This window comes from Ooceraea biroi, chromosome 4 (genome assembly GCF_003672135.1).
Source record: "Ooceraea biroi isolate clonal line C1 chromosome 4, Obir_v5.4, whole genome shotgun sequence".
NCBI classification, from domain to species: Eukaryota; Metazoa; Arthropoda; class Insecta; order Hymenoptera; family Formicidae; genus Ooceraea; species Ooceraea biroi.
The window spans coordinates 10,161,454-10,183,943 of NC_039509.1; the positions used below are offsets into that span (position 1 = coordinate 10,161,454).

A 22,490-nucleotide genomic window follows, 5' to 3' on the forward strand; every position below is an offset into this window, starting at 1 on the left:
CTATTCAAGAGTACGATGCCGGCGAGACGCACGTGGCGTCCCTGCATTTCTAATTGTGTCTAATGCATCGATTAGGACTATGATATGTGTGTAAATGAAATGTGTGCCACGTGAGTGAGTAAGTGAAAGAGAGAAAGAGAGAGAGAGAGAGAGAAATATGATAAAATTCAGTTTAAAAACTCTCTTGCAAAATTCTCGGCGCTTTTACGCAATGCAATTACGTAATCTTAAACTCTTAACACTGTAATGCGCTATAAAAAAAGAAAGTTTATTTAAAATGCTAGAAAAATTATATATATATATATATATATATATATATATATATATATAGAGAGAGAGAGAGAGAGAGAGAGAGAAAGGTGATAAAACTGTAAAAATAAATTATATTTTTTCGCTAAAAATATAATGTATCGGACGGATGTCTATCACAGTAGAGAACCCCTTCGTAAAAGTAACGGGGATAAATTCAATCGTTAAAGGGGTTAATTAAAATCAATGCAATTTTATCGCGTAGCCGTGTCATTCCTGGCGAGATTCGAGCACCGGCTGGCGACAAAAGATACCGCGAGCTAAAACGGGAAATGGGAGAACAACGAGAGAAGAGAGAGAGAAAAAAAAGGAGTTAATGCAAATGGAGATACGCCAAAGTTACGACGCTAATTAAAGCACGCTCTCAGCTGCCGTTACATATTACCTTGCGAGCGAATACCAATAACGCGAAAAGATTGCGAACCAAAAAACGGGATGCGATTATGCGGATCGAACGGTACACGAGTCCTCGCGTACGGGCAATCGAATTCACCTTCGTTGTTTTCCTCTTTTTTTTACTTATTCGAATTTCAATCGAAAAATTGCAGCGGGACGGATATAACGGACATGCGAATGGAACGCTCGTCTCTCATTCGAGATTTGCCAACAACTCCTTTATTTCCGTTACAAACTCGAGTATTGTCTTCACAAATCTGATGAGCTACATGATCACGCACGTGTAGCTCTTCAAGTAATCGTACGTGAAACAGAGAAAGAGAGAAAGAGAGAAAAAGAAAGAAACAGAAAAGGAGAAAAAGAGAAAGAGAGAAAGAGCGGCGGGATCGATCGCGGCCAAAGTTCGCGCGGAACTCTCTTTGTGAGCGACTTGCCGCCGCGAAAGCGACGTTCCGCGGTGAGAATCCGTGTTATAAAATTCGTAGGAAGGCCACGACCCAACGATCGTTCGCTCTCGCCGCATCTTATACTGGGGAGAGAACATTCGTACGTTAGCATACGACTAGAAATACAATAATAAAACCTCTCAGCCAAAGACGTCGCCATGCGTGACCGAGAATAGTCGCATTCATATTCACGACGAGTGTATAGTAAGGCAATAATATCGTGCCGACCGTATCACATGGTAGAGCATGGTAATCTTTCTATCGTAATTAACGTACTGCTTTTTAAATATTCCGGACATTACAATTCCGACGGAGTAACGCTCCAACGTTTTACGAATTATTAAGATAGCCAACAACCAGTCGTGCCGCAGCGAAATTCACCATTTCAACGTTTCGGAACGCTTAAACGCGAAACGCATTACACTGGAGCAATTACCGCTATCGTTTAAATACCAAATATCACGGATTCCGAATAGTTGTCGTAAAGCGAAATCCATCGTTTCGAAAGAGTCTACAAATGTTACAAGCTCCACAATAATACCAGCGGGAAACGACTTTTATCTGTCATCTTTGGCGTATCTTTGGCGGTCTCCCATATTTCTTTTCTTTTTCTTCTTCAAAAAAAGATCCATCGTGATTCAAGACGACTAACACGAAAATGTGGCGAAAATACGTTGCTCTCGCTCGCCGTAGGATCCTTTTCCAAGGGACAAGGGCGATGGGGGAGGAATTGTCCGGGGTCGTCGGATCCTTTATTACGACGGTAATCCCTATCCGCCCTTGACGGCGACGTCCAAACCAATGTGAGCAGCACCCTCGTACTCGTACAACACGTGGGATTACGCACGCCGGAAATATCTAAATACCTTGTCTGCGTTCTCCTAACCACCTGCTTTTCGGCTCCCAATAACGCGAGTTCGATAAGAGAATACACGCCCCGGAGCGGATTCCAAAACGAAAAAATTGTCGAGTGCGATAAGCCACGAGATATAAATAACACGCTTTCTCGTACTCGAAACGAGGTTAAAAAGGTATCTCGCGTACCGGATCGAGTTAACATTTGCGACTTCACCTTCCACAGTATTTCACAGAAAATTAAATTTCACTCGCTTGCTGCAAAAGTGACATAATGTAATAACGTAATCGCATAAAGTGTTTTTCTTTTTTTTTTAAAGGACAATGACAAAACGACAATGACAAAGTGTAACGTCTGGTACTTGATGTAATGTATAATGCATCAAATCAGAAATCACACTTTGGCTTTCGTCCCCCTCCTCCCACTCCTCATCCTGTCCCGCGACGCTCGCGATAAAACGCTTCGCGGACGGATTCTTCAGCGTCATCCAACGTCGATACGAATACATCAGGGGTGGCTTCCAAAGCCGAGAGCATTGTTCAACGTCAAGCATCCGGAGACTGCTTCGGGGAGCGAGAAGCACGCGCGTTATATCTGTGTGTACACGTGCATATATGCGCGACACGTGCGCACGTCGATAAATCTCGCGCTTCGACATCTTCATCTCCAGCCACTCGGAAATATCCGCATCTCGTTCCACCATTATCTCGGCATCACGCAAAACTACCGAGCCGATCCGCGCGTTGATACTATAATTCCTTACACGCAAATCGGAAGCGCCTCGCGAGAAAGCGTGCTGTTCGCGTTTCGTGCGTAGTGAGCTGCTCATTCTTGATGGCTTCTGTCTCTCTTCGTGTCGTCATAATCATCGCTCGTGTTATCGTTGACGTGCACGACGATAAACCGAATTGCGATAATCGAGAGTTAATGGTGGCGTAATGGATTTTATTGCGCTACCGCGCGCGCGAGCATAACATTGTCGCGATGCTTTTGCGATGTTGCGTCAGTAATGATACGTTTCGGTAATCATTTATCGCTCAGTTTCGCACGTACGAGCGAGAAATCCGAAAATATCGCAGAAAATATCGTCGATGTTCTGCATCGTCGCACACGCGTAAACGCCCGGTGATATCCGATATTGCAGATTCCAGACGACACCAAATGAAACTATCATCGAATTAATATAGCGTGCCGCGCGCGGTAGAATATTTTTCGCGCTCCGCGCGAAAACACTTTGAGGAATGCTGTCGTGACAAAGCCGCGGTATTTTAGGAGCGAATCGAGCGTGCGCCGGGTTCTCCGCTGCCTGCAAGTTGGATCGAATTTCATACGCGGTGTAACCGCGCGGTAATCCGAACTTCCATTGCTTCGAGCAACTGTGAAATTGAACCGCGACGTGGCCGCCTGACAACTTGTAAATTATTACGAGAATAACGAACAAGAAAATTAAAGCTGCAAGAGAACTCGAAGAATATTAGAGCGGAGGATCTCGAAGTGCGCAAGGACACGGTTTCTAACCGTATCTTCAGGGAATGAAATATGAAGCAGCATTAAATTCCTGACCAAGTTACCTTTACAGTAATTGCCGCGAATTAAAAACCGAACAAACAGGGAAATTAACATTTAATTAAGCATAATGAAGCGTAACGAGATCTTCGGTACATGCAAACGGATCCCGCATGTAAATCGGATTAAGCTACTTTTCAATAAGTAGTTTTCCATGCGGATCTAATTCCGGTGGTTGTAAATGCGGTTATGCCGTATTCCGATAACGTGGACATGCACGTCGATTACCTGAAATTACGGAGATTAAACCGCACGGTTGGTGAGCCGGGAGCACAGGGAGATTTGTGCACCACGCACGGAGCGAATTCTTCCGAACCGGATCCGTTCACTTGGAGGAGGTGAATCCTCTCCCTCCCTGCCTACGCGTAGAAGCAAGTCGGACTTTTCCTGCCCGACTTTCTCACGTAATAACCGGAAACGAGAAACGAAGAGGACGAAGGGAATCCCGTCATAAATCCGGCTTTCAACGGCAACACCACCCTTTCACGGAACTAATTATCTGATGATCTCCCTCGATGTAATTGTAAATAGTATTTTAATGACAGCAGCTAAATGAATTTCAGTTGAAACGCCGTTCCGATTAACGTTCCCGAAAAAGATCGAGACGTCTTTCCCCGAAGGTAGGTAATTACGACACCTGTTATTAAAAAGTAGCCCGACGAATGCCAGAACGAGTTTTGCGCGATGCAATCTGACGTTAAGGCAGAAACATTTTTCGATACCGTTCGCCGAGCTAATGTCTGCCGAGAGCGGTTTATATTGGCTTCAGGTGGATTAGCCCGCTTTCATTTACGCCGGACCGATCGACTAACCTTCGAGAACCCGGCGACTATTCAAGGTTGCCGTGAAAAGAAGAAGGCAGGAGAGAAGAGAAAGGAGAGAAAGAGATAGAGAGAGAAACGATAGCGTTCCAAGCACCTCGCATCGACATTTTGGGGATCTCGTGCAACATTATTAAGCAACGAAATCCCGGCTAATCCTGTTAGCGAATTCGCAATTTCGCAACTACGATCAGACGCAGATTACAAAAGGCCACGCACGTGAAACCGTCAATGAAAAACAAAACAAAATCCCTGCGGAATTGATACCGACGGATAACAGCTATCAAATGGCTCGAGAGAATCACGCTAGAATCGAATTTCTAGCGCATTTTCCGATGATGAAATCAGTGTCATTCGTGTATCGCGCTTTAGCGTCGTGTTGCGATCGCAGATTGATCCTAACACGTTACTTCGGAATCACGTTAATCACATAAATCACATCGACGGCAGAATAATGCGCGCATGCGCGCGCTGACGTATTACATTCCGCGCGTTCCATCAGCAACACTCCCACCCCTTAAAGCATCGCGTTTTTCAGCGGCTAATCACGCGATACGAAGTCGCGGCGGATCCGCGGGGATCGCAAGGCTGGTTGCCTAACGGTTTCCCGCCTACGATCATTGATCATCGCGCGCGCGCGCGTAAACGCACGGCCGACGACTTTCCCCTCTCGCCGAAAATCCCCTCGCGCGCGATCTATCTGGGTCATGGCTTATCTGCGCAGCTTATCTCATTAACGCGCCTAACGGATCGGAACACACGCGGGGAACCCGGAGAAATTTCGGCCGCGTGTTCGCCGACCGCGTCCAGGAATCGCGGTCAGCGCGGGGCCGGCTCGTGTCCGCACGGATGATGTTATTATTCCGAAGAGAATCGAACATCTCGGAGGAAGCGTTTTACATCTATCAGTTTTCGATTTTTAATGCGCGCCGAGGCTTTCGGATGAGAGACCGCGTTAACGGAGCTTCTCTCTCTTTCTCTCTCTCACTCTTTCGTTCTCGTTCCTGTAGCGGCGCGTCGAGTTGGCGAACGCGGCCGAAAACTGGATGTCGGCCAACGAACGCGCTCGCGCCGATGGATCGTGCAAGAATGTGCGTGCAGCAGCGAAGAGAAATCGCGCACGTGTGCCGGGGCGAGTGTGGCCGCTTTCACGCGGAGCGACACGGAACTCGGAGTATCGAGCTCTACGACCACGGATTCGGTGATAACGCGCTTCCGAGAAATAATAATAATAGTAATAATGTGATCGAGAGAGGTGAGGCAGCAAACCCCGCGCGCGCGGCAACGTATAATAAGACGTGATAAATCGATACTTCTGTGTACACGAATTTATCGTTGCGCCGGTTTGGAATGAAGATTTGTTTGAAATAAAAAAAAGTCACGTGCGATGATAAAGTTTCCATACTTTTCAGCTTTAAGTTTTTGTCAACTTGGTTGATGCAGTTTTAGTAAATTGTAAAAAATACGTTTTTTCTTAGAGAATGTAGATGATCCACGGGTTGATCATTGTAATGGGCTGAGAAGAAGTTTCGTTGAACAACTCGGCGAAGTTCCGAAGATGTCGACGCGGCAGCCGGCAACTAGTAACACGCGCGCGCGCGCGATCTCTGAAAGGGAGGAATAATTGTACCGTCGAAAAGTGCACTGTCTCGCTTCGTTTAGCGAGCTGCTTTGCATAAATTACTTGATAGTAATCGAATTACTCCGGGTTACGTCACGTACAGTCGCTGAATGTACTCAAACGGTGGCAAAACACGTCGCCGGGATAAGTTTCTGGCATTGTTTCGTCGCGTTTCGTTATTTCATTTTCACAGCACGCAAAAGCCGTTTTCCGCTAATTGAATATTCATCTTGTTATTGCATATGCCGCGCATAACTTATTTACCGTATTACATGCGCTTATGCGGTATATTCCTCTCAGTCGCGATTATTATTAAAATGATAACAGCGATTTAATGTGAGCGCGGTTATTCATATATTCCTTGCGTCCCATGTTAATTGTTTTATACATGTACACATGTTAATGATACCAACTATAATTCCCACTTGTCACAAATAATACAGTTTAATATACGAGAGAACGAACGTAATGGAATATAAAAATTGCTACGAAGAAAACAAAAAGTAATTCTTTCAACATTTAAGATAACATATAGATCTCCTTTCTCCTCAATACATAATTGAAGGCAAAACGTAAAAGTTTCACGAAGCTTTTAATTTCTCTGTTAAACGGATTAAAGATGAAGGATGACGATGTCGCGATAGATCAGAGCTTGTCCTTGTTACGAACAACCAGGTGTAACTCGTGTATCACATGAAAATCGCATTTCGAGATGGTACGCGCGCGCGCGTATACGGGGCGAAATGTAGTGACGAACTCGCGATGGGCGCGTCCGGAGGAACGGGACGTAAAATCACGAGACGCGACTCGATTCAGCGGATGTCGAGTTTGTTTGCAAACGTGCAGCGGGATCGTCTCGTGGATGTACTCGAGATCGGCCGACACTGCCGATGGCTGCCAAGAGAGAACCCGTGCACCGGCACTCGAAGCCAATTCAATTTGCCGACGACTCGGCTCTGCTTAGCGGTAATTATTTCCGGGGTCTCGGTAAACGTGTTTCGCGCTTACCCCCTCGCGCGTTACCCCGCGCGTTCGCCTGGCGCACCGAAAGGACAGCGAGTACGCGCTCGCTCGCGATCGATCGCGACGCACACGAACGTAGGCACGCACATACGTACGTACGTACGTATGTATGTATGTATGTATGTGGCGCAGGCACGTACACGCGACTCGGGCGCACACGTACGCGCGACACAATGACGCTCGCGATCGCCCGTTCGAGGACGAGATCGATCGGTGCCGCTGGTTGGTGGTGTGCCAGAAATAATATCTTTCGCGGCCGAAGAGAGAACGCGAACTATACCGTGACCGAGCGACATCGAAGTCACACCGGTGCTACCAATCGCTTTCTCCTCGGACGCGTCTCAAATATTCCCATCTACGACACACACGCGCACGTGCGAGCGCGAGTCTATACCGATCGCTCCGTTTTTCCGATCGCGTTCACGAATGCTGCCGTCGCCGACGCGCAATTGCACTCGGACGATTTGCCGCTTTTCTGGATGGACTGGCGAATATTTCGCAAGCGATCTGTTGTTGGAAATAGTCCACGTAATAAAACCGTGGTGGAACAACATAAACTCGCGACTATAGCACGTCGTACAGGTCAATAACGTGCAATTACACGATTTCCTCGTCAATCAGGTGAGCCTGATAACTTGTTCTTTATTGTTTTTTGCGCGATTCTAGAGAATTTGCATCACATGTATATGTATAATGATTATCCGTACAGTTGAAAAATTTGGCTGAAATTTAGCAGATATTACATGTTCCAAACGGTCCACACAAATTTTTGTGTTCATTTAACACAATATGTTAAATGGTGACACTGATGTTAATATTATCACAAAATAAATGTAAACTTTGTAAAATCAACATATTTTTAATGTTCAAATTAACTAAAGAAATGTTATTTTTACATTTTGCAGCTGTAATAATTCAAACTCTTGATTAAAAAAACATAAAATCAACATTTTTATCTGTAAAGTTTTACAGATAAATTTTGTTATTAATAATACAGAACATATCTATTATGTAAAATTGAAAATAGGTAACATATTGTGTTATTTTTACTTTCAGTCACTTTTTTCAGTTGTTTCAATAATTTAACACTTGAGTTCAATTAACACAATAGCAATATGTTATATTAATACATGAATGTGTCAAATATTTAACACAAGGATTTTAACTGGCATATTTTTTTAACAGAAAAACACAAATTTTCCAACTGTGTAAGTTCTGCAACAGTATTGCGTATTGCATCTCAAGAATCGTTACGTTACAAAACAGTTTACAAAGTTTGATGTCAAGCTCGAAAAAACATTATGATTTTACAGCTGATCTCTCTGTCGTTGGTATTAACGGTGGCGATTGGACGAGTTGCAAGATAATACTTCACGCGATAATGAGGCAACAATTATGCTGGAAATTGATCGCGAATCAAAGCTCAATCATTCGAAACAAGTGCTCCTTATTGCAACGTACGCTCCAAACCTACACATGCATTAAGGAAATCGATCTGCCAGTGATTTCCGATTGGTGCGCTCGCGCGTGCAACGACCAGACTTTTATGCACACGCGAATCCGCTCAAGTCCGCGAAAAAAAGCGAAAGACAGTTCCGCGTATCGGTCATTAACTTCTCGCCGTCGATCGTTCGCAAATAAAGCTTAATTTGACAAGCGCAAATATTGTTCATGACGCGCGCACTCCGCCGTCGATTTTATTTTCGTAACGTCGCGCGCCGCTGTCACCAACAGCTGTGCAGCGCAAAATCCCTGTCCGTCGAGGATTTGCGTATTTTTTTTGTCGAAAAATAATTCATACACATACATTCGATGTTGCTTTGATTACAAAAACAAAAAAGAAAGAAAAGATCGTTACTGTAGTCAGTAGTAAGGTTCCCGCGGATATTTGTGGATTTTGCCATTCTTATCGCACGATCTGTCTTGATACACGTGAAAACGAAAGCCAAAGTAGCCGCGATGATAGCGCGCGAAATCGACGTGACGAAAGTTTCCCATTGCTTACCGTAAAACAAACGCGTACTTTACGGTACGAAAACTCGCAATCTTGCACCCGAGACGAAACGAGATCGGCACCGCGCACAATCCCGCAAACCCGATTGCCAAGCGATTCGCGTTAACGGGATGTAATTCCGCGTAAAACGCCGCTAAAGAGCCCGAGCGAGACGTACTCGGCCGCCGAGTGTTTACACGCTCGTCGCCGGGCTTTTATTGCGTTCGAAGCGTTGCGCCGCGCGCGAGCACGCAAAGGTTAAAAAAGAGATGCCCCTCCGCTTTCCGGTCATTTCGGAATCGTCGTAAACAAACAACGCGTCAGCACTCGCCCTACCATCGACCGTGCCGATGATACTACGTGTGTATTGTTTACTCCCGCTCGGATCGGTGAGTCAGCCGGATATCGATTCCTTCGTGCGACAGATCGATGCGCGGCCGCGATCGAGAAGCGAAAGAGCGCAGCTCGCGCACTGCACTCCGGAGCGCGTACGACTTTTGGCCGATCTCGTCATTTCTCGATAATCGCGACGCTGGATACTCGACGCTTTGTTCCTCGCGAGTAAACGCGGGGATCAATGATCTCGGCGTTCGTGTTGTTTCCAGCATGTTGCCACCTCTCTCGCTGTCGCGAAGATTCGCGGCGATTCACACGCGCGTGCGGACGCGATCCCGCGCCGTAAACAATAAAGCCGATCGCGGAGTATCGCGACGAGCGCGAGTAACAAGATGGCAGTCGATCGAGAGCGATAAGAGCGCGCGACGGCGCGCGCGTTTCGGTTCGGATCTCGCATCGATCTCGCGACAGTGAACGCCAGCGTAACGAAATGTAGGTGATGCACAGACAATACTACTCACCGGTATCTGGATCGTGGGCCGTGACCTGCGACGGGAACGTGGACTGCGACACGAGGGGGCGAGGTGCAGTTATATCCAATATGATAATCCACACAGAGCGAGTGAAACTCTCGTACACACTTGATATGAAACTCACTACTCGTCGCAAAACTCGTCGCGCAGCGACGGGCGGGACGGACGAAATACGTGTAAACGACGTTTACGTATCGTGCCTTCCCGCGATCACTGATTCCCGACGGCGACGAGAGGGCACACTCCGCGCTATTATCGGAGCCGAGATACCGGACTGAAGTGAGCAGCGGACGAGAGAGATAGACAGAGAGAGAGAGAGAGACAGAGAGCGGGACGACGGCACACAGCACTTTCCCGCGACGCGCACCACTAATAATACATCACTACGTCAACGGTAATGCCCGACACGGCCATCATTGGGCAGTGCCGCGTCGCTTGTCCATGCGTGGATGCGTGACCGCGCGTATCCAAGAAGCGCACACTGCCGACCAAGTACGAGGTACAAGGAGGTACGGGTTGGTGACGACGTGCCGTCGGACGTCGACGGGCCGCGTACGAAGAGAAGGAACGGCAATCAGGCAGGCAATCCCTGGCGGCGATCACACGACAACAATGAAACCCTTCACGCTGGAAAGCACAGAAACGGAACTTGGCGGTCGGATAGGCGTGGATCTCCTCTGTTTCGCGCAACTACTGCCGATTACGCGGAGTCACGGAAGAGATCGATCGGAGCACGAGGAGGATCCGTAGCGCGCGCGAGCTCGAGCGAGACTGGCGGCGACGCACGGAACCAGCCGATCGCCGCCGCGCCAATCCGACGGGACACGAGGACGCACGAGGGAGGCCAGTAATGCCGATGATCGAAGACCTCCCCTCCACCTCCTCGCTCTCCGACACTCCGCCGACCGAGTGCGGAGCGATGCGAGGCCCGACGACGGATAGATTACACGCAGCGCACGCGCGCGCGAGCATGCGAGCGGCGGCGAGCAGCGAGTGTGCTCGCTTTGCCGACGGACGAATGCGCTTTCATTACGTAAAACAAGTGCGCGTCGCTCGTACCCTGCGCGCGCTCTCTCGATTCGTTCGTTCGCCGCCAAAACGGCGCTCCGTTTCGCACTTTGTCGTCGAGCCAATGGAATTCGTTTGAATTTTCGCTATTGACCGCTCGCGCTCCGATAATTCTCACGGGAACGCGCGTAGTGCGCGTTTCGTGTCGAATAAAATCAACCCGGGCTATTGTTCGTCACCGAGTCACTCAAATGTCACGCGTGTACCATTGTCACGTCGTGCAAACGTGAGAAATTGTGAATTGAATCGGAATCGTTCTTTCATTTCCAAGTCAACACAGTCGACCTTGCCTCGTCGTGATTGGAGGATTTGAACGGGATTGAAGGACGTTGCCTCATTCAGGTGGGCACGGGTTCTTTCTCTCGAGCGAGTGCCGCGAATTATTCCATTTTGGTGCGTATGAATCGCGATCGTAACGTAACACCGATGGGCGAAATTTTAAACCGCGGCTGATTCACCGAGGTAATATTCTTGTCGCGTGAAATCTTCGCAGCCGACGAGAAAATAAGGAAAACAACGCGAATATCGGAAACGAGTTGCGCACGTACACGCGGATTCTCCAATTGCGCGCTCGAATCGAGCCGAGTCATGGCGCAAGTTTGCTAATCTTTCCGCTCGTAAAGACGCGCCGAGTCAGCCTCGTGTCGTCGGGCCGCGCGACGCTTATCGCGCCGAGCACCTGACGCTCGCTTTCGCGCGTCAAGCACGCACGCACGTACGTTCCGTTAGAACGCGGATAACTCCGACGCGCGTATCCGTAACTGATATCCGCCGATATATCTCGATAACGCGTTTATCGTCGACGGGGTAAAGGTGACGGACACGTTGCGATGCGGACGCGGTCGCGCGACGGAGCCGTCACGTTGCATCTCCCTCTTGCGCTTTTGTATCCTCGCGCACCTCACGTCACACGCTCGCGCGCGTCAACACACCGACGAAAAAAAAAGAAGGGACATCAACACATGCACACGTACACACACACGTACACACACACACACACACACACACACACACACACACACTCTCTCTCTCTCTCTCTCTCTCTCACATTTACATACACACATACGCATGCACACACGCGTTCACGCGAGATTCCCTCTGTCGTTGCGCTCGCACCTTTCGATCGGCGTAGCACACTTTACACGCGCAAAACGGAGCGCCGATGACGAGGGTTGAGGACGCGCCTTGTTCGGTGAAAAGCTCGGCTCTGCCACCCGCTGGGCGGAACTCGGTATCGTCAAAGAGAAGGGAGGGCGGGCGGGCAGGTGGTGAACGGACCACGGGGTGAGGCGCGGGAGCGAACGGAACGAGAGGAACGGACAGAGAGAGGAGAGAGAGAGAGATAGAGACGGAGAGGAAGAAGGGTAGAGAGAAAGGAAGAGACAGAGAGAGAGAGAGAGTGAAAACGCGGAGCACAGCACGACGAAACCGTGTTACGAACCGATTACGGTGGAGATCCGACACGAACTGAGCGCCGCCGAGCTGCTGATTGCAGCTGAGGCTCTCGCCGATAGCGCATTCTCCCTCTCCTAGCCTAACCGTCTCCCTTCTCCCACTGCCCCCCCGTGGCTCGTGTAACCCCCTGCATAACGTAGCGCTCGACCTCCCGCGCTCTTGCACTCCATCCCCGCTCGCGTCGCGAATCTTCCTCCTCCTCTTCGTCCTCCCTCTCCGCCACTTCATTCCGCGTGCCTCGACCGTCCGCAGTCGCGAGAAAGTTTCCGGCGAGTTATCGATATTTGCTCGTTACCGTCGAATCTGCACGCGGCCACGCGCCGTAACGAGAGAACGGTGAACGCCGCGCGCGGCAAGATCGCGTCATACGAAAAACAAAAAAAAAAGCGAGCAGTGAGACTGATCCTCGATCTCTGATTCTCGAGTCTTTTTCTCTGTAATGTTTGTCTCTCATTTCCTCCCTCTCTCTCTCTCTCTCTCGCTCTCTTCTTCGTTGCGCGCGATTCTACGAAGCAGACGTCGCTCACGAGTACACGCTATATACTTAGTGTTTATAAGCGAGGAGCACGCGTAGCCTATAATAAGTCTGACGCACGTGTGGTATTTTAGAAAAAGGAAGATCCAAGAATACCAGGTATATACCGGCGCCTCGGTATATCTACGACGATCTAAGCGATTAGGAATGCGCGAGCGCGTCGATTATCTCGCTTGAAATTTTCGGCTGACTGAAATATTCCCCGTTGCTTCGTCGGCTATTCAAATTTGTCTGGTTGCCGGAGATCGGACCGATCAGATAAACCGGCCTTATCTGATCAGTTGATCGAGGCCGATCACCATCGACGCTACCGTATTCCAACTTTAACGTATCGCAGATAACGCCATTATCGAAAATGTCCGAGCAGATTGAATGAACGTGCGAGGGCGCCGTCGACCGCGAAACTCACCGCATCGGGGGTGCTCGGGGATGGTAATTACGCCGGATGCAACCTCCGCAATTTTTCCCAACGACGTGACGACGTGATGTTGACCGAGTCAACATGCGCCACACGGAGAAACTTTACTTGTAGCGCGTTTTATAATTTTCAAGCGCGAGTTTTCATCGCGCGAAAGCGAGCAGTTTCCTGATTTTCGCCATTTTCCAAGATGACACGCGGACAGCATGCAGGGAGACACCGATATACAAGAAACTTGTGAGAAAACAGCGGAATAAAATATCGGTGTCGCGTCAGTGATGTCAGCACGCGACGTCGTATCTCTCGCGTTCGCGTAAAAGCCGACGATAACGTCTGTTCGGATATATTCTCGCACAGACGCGAATAAGTAAACTCATTTCTGTGCCCCGAAGTTGATTTTCCACAAAGATGACAAATGGCCGCCGACTATCCTGGGAAGCGTTATCCGTTATGATCGCGATGTCCTTTGCGCGGTAAAGAGACCTCCGTATAAGAAGTATAACGAACAAAATGTCGCGTTGAATGAAATGAAAAAAAAGAAACAAGAGACGCGAGGAAAAGGATCCGCGGATGTAAGGTTAAAAGGATTTCACATAATTACTCCGATTTTCTGGAATAATCATTTGCGCGTATACGATAGTGTCAATGGCGATGATAGCCCGATCTTCGCGTTCGCGCCGTATCATATATCCCGCAAATTATCGTGTCATATTAAAACGTTAACATCGCGGAAGTATACTCAATTCGGCTACAAGTTGATAACGACTAAAGATAAACGTCGTAAATCGAATTAATGATCATTTACATTCCGGTACGGTTGGCGGTCGTTAAGCACGACACGTCCGTAAAGTGCTCGTGCACGATCGCTATAACGTATGACGTCGTGCTAACGCGAACAGGCATTACAGGTGGAGAGAGGAGCGGATGAAGACAGATAGACCAAGATAACGACAGAGAGAGAGAGAGAGAGAGAGAGAGAGATGGAGCGATAGGTGAGGAGGGAGTACGAAATGTGGGTCATGACCTAAATCACGGTCCCCGGCCTCTATTCGGCTGCTCTTTCGCAATTCGCGAAAGTGTTCAGCGAGTTTCGAAGAGTGCCACCGGTTGAAAGCAACCAACGGTACAATAAATGAATAGCTTTTTATGCCACACGCGTGAAGCCAATGTTTCTATAAGATTTTGGCACGCAAACATTTTCAACGGGCTCTATTTGACTCTATTGCTGATGATAAAGAAGCAAGAGTTTCAACTGGCATGGAAGGAACAAATTAAGAAAAAGCTGTCACTATTGCTTTTCTCTCTCTCTCTCTTTCGCATGCACAAATATCGTCGAAATGTTGCACAAGCTTAAATGTCGTTATCTTTCGCCTAATAGTAACTTTTCAGTGTTTCTGTAATCGGTGACGAGAAATGCTCTTTTCGCGGCACATACTCCGATCAAATCGGAAATATGAATTGACGTGATCCGTTATATCCTCGAGCTAAGCGTTATCGATCGTTAACACACTGCGCGACCCGAGAGCTGCGCTAGAAAAGTGAGCCGGCAAAAAGCATGGAAATAAAGAAAAACGCAGCGACAACGCAGACGCTAAATCAGACTGCGAGCACGTGCGCAGGTTCTCCGGCTGGAAAACGCTGCGGGAAGTTCTCGGCCTTGACGGGTGAGCACCTGATTCCGCGCAAGGAGGCGAGGAGCGAAAGAGCGAACGAGAGAAAGAGAGAGGGAAAGATCGTCCTTTCATCCCTGCGTGCCTCCGTCGTTTCGCATCAGGATCCCTCGTCTCGCTCGTTCTGCTACGACCGGCAAATGTTTTTCTCTCCCATCCAGCCTTCCCCGCCGTCGACTCTCCCCTCTCTCCCTCTTTTTCTCTCTGTCCTCTCTCTCCTAGTGCTCGTACGGCGCTTTGCTATCTCTCTCCGTTTCTCTTAACGACGCGACGACACGTTCACGTACGCGGGGAAGCGAGATCGCGAGGCGTGTTGTTGCCAGGCTACGCCGCGCGCGATTCAGCGCTGACTTTCCCGCAGAAGTTGTACGTGCGAGATCCTTCGCGCGGCGTTTTTCTTCCTTCGCGCCGCGTTTTCTCAAAGGAACGTGCGGGCTGTATCACGCGAAACCGCATAGTGGATCTTTCCCGTGCCTCTTACTTTTATATTTTCTCATTTTCGATCTTTTTTCCTTTTCTTCGCGACAGTATACCGTGCTTTATTTCATGTGCTGTGGAATTGGGTGATGTAACTGACATTCCGTGCGAAAGGATCACGTCACCATTTCCAGGAGGCAGTTTTCCAATTCCAAGTGCACCGATCGTTCGTTGCTTTATCAATTTGATTGATTAATCCCTCGCTCAACTATTGATATCGCGAGTTAATTTCGCGGGCGAGTTCACGTCTCTCGAGACGAGACGGCGAGCATCATCCCCCGCGGATCGTTCGATCCGCTCAAGCACCACGTAACCACACCAATCGACGCGTCTGGATTATAGCCACGTGACGTCACCGCCTCATCAGATTGCTCGCGAATGATATTAGGCGTAACGCCGAGCCTGACGTACGCACTCTGACGCTCGAAACAGGGACAAAAGATAGCAAGCCGGCGCGGCGGCATTGCGTTAGATAACGCAGCCTTGCGACGTCATCACGCGCGCCCGCGCGTGAGTGCGCGAGTGCGCGTGGGAACGGTGGCTAGATGCCAAATCGAGTGCGTATCGCCGACGGCCACGGTTGCGCCAGTTGGTCATGCTAAATATATTATGCGAGAGGAGGGGCAACACGCATCGAGAGAACGCGAGTATGATAACTTCTAGCAACGGCGTGCCACGCGCTTTGTTTCTCCCGTTATACCCCGCTCTCTCAATATTGTATTATAGTATCGACTCGGAATCGGCTGGACGTTTAGCAATAATGCCCGCATCTAGCACGGCTGCCGTGTTCGGAAACGCGCGAATCGCGCGCGAGACAATGAATTCCTGCCAGGATTCACAATAGCGCGGCTCGCTCGTTGTTTCGGCATCTACAATCATGCATGTATCTGCAATTAATTAACTGCTGAATCGGAGCGAGACGAGCGATCGTAAATTGCAACTGTTTTTTTCGGGTAAATATTTGATTACAAAGTAGAAAATAAGGTCTCTCCCTCTTTCTCTTTCTTTTGTTCGAGTTTCAATTAAACGGTCGAGCGAGAAATCGTTAAGCCGATTGCAGATCGGCGACAGAGGCGCAACAAGTAGCCCATACGTCAAACTCAGAAAGAATGCCACCGCGATGAATTTTCTACTAATAAACGGGGAAAATGGAAATTTGCGCATGCTAATCGGCTGCTGGGATTACCGCTGGTCGAATATTTCATACGTCCGTCGTCACGAAACGCGCGTGCTTGATTTTCTCGTCGTGCGACGAGAAATAACTCTTTCATAAATGGTTAACGAAATAACGTTAATAACGCTGTCGCACATAAATCACAGTGGGATTACTGTATAAATAAATAATCGTGCGTTTCGTGAGTAAATATCTATACTTGTAACGGCAGTTCTTTAAACGATGAGCGATCCTCATCGTCATATCGAAGAAATGACCCGGTAATCGGTAGCTCACGCTAATTACACAGGCGCTCGCCGTGCTGCTTAAGCTACTCTCATAACGAGATTCACGACACCGCACGTGACCACCGCAAATGAACCCTACTTGTGCGGCACCCGATGAGGGTAGGTCAGTAACACGTTGGCAACGCATTCGTGCCCCATCAACCGGGCATCATGATCGAGGCTTCGTGCGCACCTGGCCCGTATACAAGGTGTTCTCAAATTCGCACTCGGTGGAGTTGCTCGATTAAATTCGTGCCGGTTGTTCGAAAATTACAGATCGTTCTTCGTTTGATTTTCCTTTTGATCTTCATTTGTCGAGTAATCCTTAAATCGAAATTCTAAACTTGAGCAACGCTTGCTCAATGATACTTAACAAAAAACGAAATCTGTGCAGAATATCAAGAGATTGAAGACAATGCAAAAATACGCGATTAATTAATTGTACTTGATTAATCTCATTCAGTTTAGTAAGCACGATGTACGCGAGCCCATTTTCCTATAATACTCTGCACGTCGACGTAGCTTGCAGAGATTCCGTTTATTCTTAATCGCTCGTAACTGAAAAATCGTTGATGGTCCCTGAGGATATTTGAGTTAACGGGATCGCCTGGGGATTAATTAAAATTTGATGGCGGAACTGGATGACCACCTTGTACATCCGATTGACCGCATCGCTCTCATGTTCACGTAGGCAGGATCGTTTGTCCGGCGGGCAGACGCACGGATATCTCGAATTTCCCTGCGCGCGACTCGACTCTGGCGGTTTAGTTCGAGCGGATTTGCCTACCTGCTGCCTCCCGGTTTCCCGAAATTCGTCGGTCTACCGAGAAACGTTACAAAATTCCATCGAGATTCTACAACCGTCCCAGTCTGCCGGCTAGCGTGGCACAGCGTGGGACGGATCGTAACGCGTACTTTGTTGTCGACTGCATCCTTTGTGCGGGCAATATTGTGCGCGTGTCCCAGGTCAACGGACGGCCGAAGATATATGTACATGTCTCAAGTCGAAAAGGACAAAAAAAATCCCAAAGTCGACAGAATAGGCCAGCGAATACGAGTAAAGCTCCTAGTGTTTACGACCGGATCTTTAGGGAAATGCGGAGAACAATGCACAAGTTCGTATCTTATCGCGCAAGATTTATGAAGGACTCGCTGCTCTTCAGGAGGTCTGAGACATCTCTTTTACTGCATAATTGTTGAATGATGTAGGTTGTAGATAATGAGTACTGCTCATTTAAATGTTCTTTCAATATTTCGCTTTCGATATATTCAGGCTAAGCAATGAAATAAGAATGACAACATTGTACATACATAATTGCGATTCGCAACACAGCCTGTAAAAATTTCAATGATCGTTCTAGGACATTGTGTAAAATATATTCGGCTTGACTAATTGACTGAAAGCTACTATGCTCGTGGAAATGTACAATTTTTGCGATTTGTGGAATGTACGTCACGATTATGCGCATGATCGAGGACATTGGCGCATCTGCCAGACCGGCACGAAATGATAATTAATATCTCCCGAAATGGGACGCGCGCTGGGTTGCATTTACGGTCCTGCGACAACAGTTTAATCTACAATCGTGCAACTCGCATACATTTTACAAATTATTTCATTAATGTTTCGATGTAGATCTTAACTGGGTGCAATTAATCACGCCGTTAGCGTGTCGATATCACAATTCCTTCCAATTCAATGAGGCACTCGCGCAAATCGCAATAAACGGACTGAGATGTTAATTTCGTCATTAATTGCGATCAACAGATTTAAATCTGGTCATGATTTTGCGCAGCAGATTCTTTCTCAAAGACGGAATCCTTTCACGATCGATATTTCCGAAGGAACAGAGGAGGTCTCTTAATAATTGCGCGGTGAGAGACTAACTCGCGACATGCGTAGTTAATGGGACAACGTTACCCACGCCTTACCGAAATAACACTCGCGTTACAGGCGCGAATATCGATCGTCGTACGAGCAGCTGAGTCGGGCTCGACATGCTAAAGTACAAAGAGACGAATGCGAATGAGTGGCTCGTCTACTTTACCGGACGTTTGACCGCGATACTGACACCCCCGCGAACTCTCACTCCCCTTCTCTCTCTCTCTCTCTGTTTCTCTGCGAGACTCCTCGGTCGTCTCCTCGTCAGCGCGACGAACGTTTTGCATACGTAATGCGAAACTCGTTTGCGTATCGTATGAAACGTTAACCCTTAACAAGATACGGAAAAAAATTTGAAAGAGTTTTAAATGAAGAAAATGTCAAAACATTCTTATCTATACGCGTAAATGCTTTCATCAAACATTGCACATTGAGTTCCTGTCCGCTTGCATCTTCAACTCGCGCCTGTCTCGATTGTGTAATTAATTATCTTTCTCTGTCACGATATTTTTGTGATTAATGGAGTGATATTGTCAAACGTGGAGCACGTATACTCTATTTCGATAGTCATAGTCACGGTCAGAGTTCAAGGTCGCACCGAGTTTTCGCGACCTCTCGCTGCTGCTCGCTACTGTTGCGATCGGAATGTAAAAGTTTAAACTTTTAACTAATTCGCTTTGATCGAGACTTACCCGACCGATTTCCAAGGGAAATCTTCTTTCGTTATTTATGTGTACGCAAGGCTCATTATTTACATATAGCTTTGCATACATGCTGTATGCGACTACTGCGATAACCAGAATGCTGACAACTTGTGCATAGTCTTTATGCTTACATATATAAGAAATACCGTCAAAATTGAAATTGTCAATAATAAAATAAAGTATAATCTTGTATGTAGTAATTTTTCTCTCGAAGCCTTTTTTCGTATCTAAATAATGCGGATGTAATGTTCGATATAAAGTTGGTTTACTTCTAGATTCGGGTAACGTTATTTGTCATTACTTCTGCTCGGTAGTCCAAGTTGGCGGAGAGCCAACTCGAACTACCGAGACTTTGTTGCTTCCACGTTTTACTTGTGTTGTACTTTAAAGTCTTCTAAATGGACGTGCGTCATGGGACACGTAATAAATGCCATATTTCTCTCTTCTTCTTTATTCTATATACACTGCGATTCCTGCAGTCGCGGTTTCTAGATGCCGGCCACTTTCTCATTTCCTAGCACTGCCGTGTCCCTCGTCTCGCCTTTCTCTGTCATTATTCTCGTGGTGTGAAAATCACGCTATACGCGACGGATAATTTACGACGCGCAATAAGCTACGACTCGCGATTTTTCGCCCGTCACGACACGTGTAGCCCAAGACGTTGGCTATCGGGCTCTCCGTAACGATGAAACCGGGACGGTCTCCGACTTAACGAAATCCTCCCGCATGTCCCGTAATCCCGCTGGAATTTTGTATGAACATTTTTATGAGAATACCTGCGAATATCTTTCCTTTACTCTCTTTAGGAGCAGCACCTTGAATTTTAAATCGTTAGTTTCTCCTTTCAACCCTAAAATTGTAGACAGATTATCAACGTCTACGATTCATTCCCTGCGCAATACAAATAATCCTGATTATATGAAACGCAATGAGAAATGAAAAATCGTCTCTGCTGCAAAATATAACTAAATTTGAGGGTGGGAGGGGAGAATATGGCAAGGTTTCAACACGACTAAAGTTCAGCGGTATCCAAAGAAAGATTGAAACAGATGGAGACGGAAAGACGGGTGGTGCGAGCGAGCGGGAAGGAAAAGGCGCGAAGGAAACGGGCGTGCGCTTAGCACTGACTAACCCCATTTGGTGGCAAAGCGAGAGAAATCCATTCCCAAGGCGCGCGGAACATTACCCAAACCATCTCGCCGTCGCGAAGCCCTGAAACCCAGCCACGGTTGCCATAGTGACCGCGTCCATCCACCCCTACTCGTTTGCTCGTCTCGTGGACCATCCCCCGTAACACCCCGTTTCCCATCCCCTCTCCTGTTTCACCTGCCCCCGCTGTGGCTACCCCCCTTATCCACCAGCGCCATCCTCACCATCCCCCTCCCCCCTATGTGCCCTTTTGCCTCCACCCTCCCCGCACCAGCATCCACCACTGACGCTCCCTTCGCTCCTCGACGTCCCGTGTCCTACTCCTCGCCCTTCGCGCCCTACCTGCCCTCTCCCTCCCTCTCTCTGCGACATGGCATCAGCCGATATCAAACTGCGATATCAATTACCGCGACGGCAAACTACCGCACGAAGCCCGGCGATGAATTTACGGGTCGGAGCACGTGTTTTACGCAGTTTATCGGACGACGGGTATTGCGAGACGCGCGCGCTCGCGGGGGTAAATGAACGCGCGCATCCGCGTCGGCTTATCCGCGATGGTATCACACTGTAATTTGGCACGCGACACGCGAGAAGCTACGCGACCGGTTTAACCCATTTCCAACGTAATAACAATCCTCCCTTTTTCCCAGTCTCCGTTTTCCACATTAGGAGACTTCTCCTGTTCGCAAGTAAATTCCTTATCCGCGCGACCTGGAGAGACACGGAAAGTGGAAAATGAAACGAAGGACGAAACGCGTTTGCGACATTGCGGTATATTTAAAAAACTGTCATTACGTCGAGAACTGAAAGGCGTACATGCTTTATCGCAGTTTCAATCGTAAAGCGTAGTTGAGAGATAACTGTCATCTTTCAAGTTCCATGTCGCCTTGCTTTTTTCCTAAAATCCTTTTTCAAGAATTTACGGGAAACCACGTGCGGTAAGGTGGACGAAACTTATATCCGCACGGCATTCCAATCTCACCCACGCATTTCTCTTTGCGCGTGAGTGCGTCCAGTATTGTGCAGCATTTTACGGTCGCGCGACGGCGCCGTTAATCTGGGTCAATGTAACGACGGAGACGTTAACTCCATTCGCAGAGGCGGGTCAAAGCGGAGTAAATGGAGGCGCCGCCAAAAAGTAACCAAAACCGTAATTACAACTTGATTCTTCTAACGATAAGAGCACTTTGTGAAACATGTGTCTAAAACACACGCTATGTGAAAACGTAAAACCACGAAATTAAATTAATCCGTTTCTCCATAAATGGAGGGAAGAAAGAGGATTAATTATAAATTATTAATTTATAAATTTAAATTATAGATTTTCAGGAGAAAAGGAAAGGTACATTGCAGAAAAGTAAATTTTACTTTAGCGGGAAGAAAACAGTTTCGAGGTACTCGGCTATCAATTTGGAGCACTAATCGTCAACTCCCCCGTTGTAAAACATAAACTGTGCAACACACATATCCGCGCCCAACCGCGCGATGGAACAAAGTTCCGCGAGGAGGTTCTTGCGAGATTCTACGTTTTTCCGAGGTCTCTCAAGGTCTCGCCCGAAACTGATTCATCATTGCATTAGCCACATCGACGTAGTTACGAAACTCGCTTCCGACGGCGAATCGCGAGGCGCGACCTACAGCGCGCGATCGCGTTTGGAAAGTTTGATTGGAAGGACGGCGTGAACGATGAGCGCCCTGAAAAAAGTTTAATATAAAATCCCGGGAAAGGCCGCCGATCCTCCTCACCCCTCCTGCCGTTCTCGCTCGAGCTCGGGATCGAAAGCGGGAATGC

General features: G+C 47.9%; 1 protein-coding gene across 6 annotated transcripts in view; it reads right to left on the bottom strand.

The window, feature by feature from the left end:
• Positions 1–12,425, bottom strand: part of LOC105282665 — a 156,109-nt gene extending 143,684 nt beyond the window's left edge. For 4 of the 6 annotated variants that reach the window (XM_026969145.1, XM_020032773.2, XM_026969149.1 and 1 more), the window contains exon 1: positions 9,889–11,950. The gene's annotated coding sequence lies outside the window, so the exon portion shown is untranslated. Of the gene's footprint in view, positions 1–9,888; positions 11,951–12,084; positions 12,223–12,409 lie in introns of those variants that run through there. The other 2 variants (XM_026969148.1, XM_026969147.1) reach the window with 2 other exon arrangements.
• Positions 12,426–22,490: the final 10,065 nt, after the last annotated feature.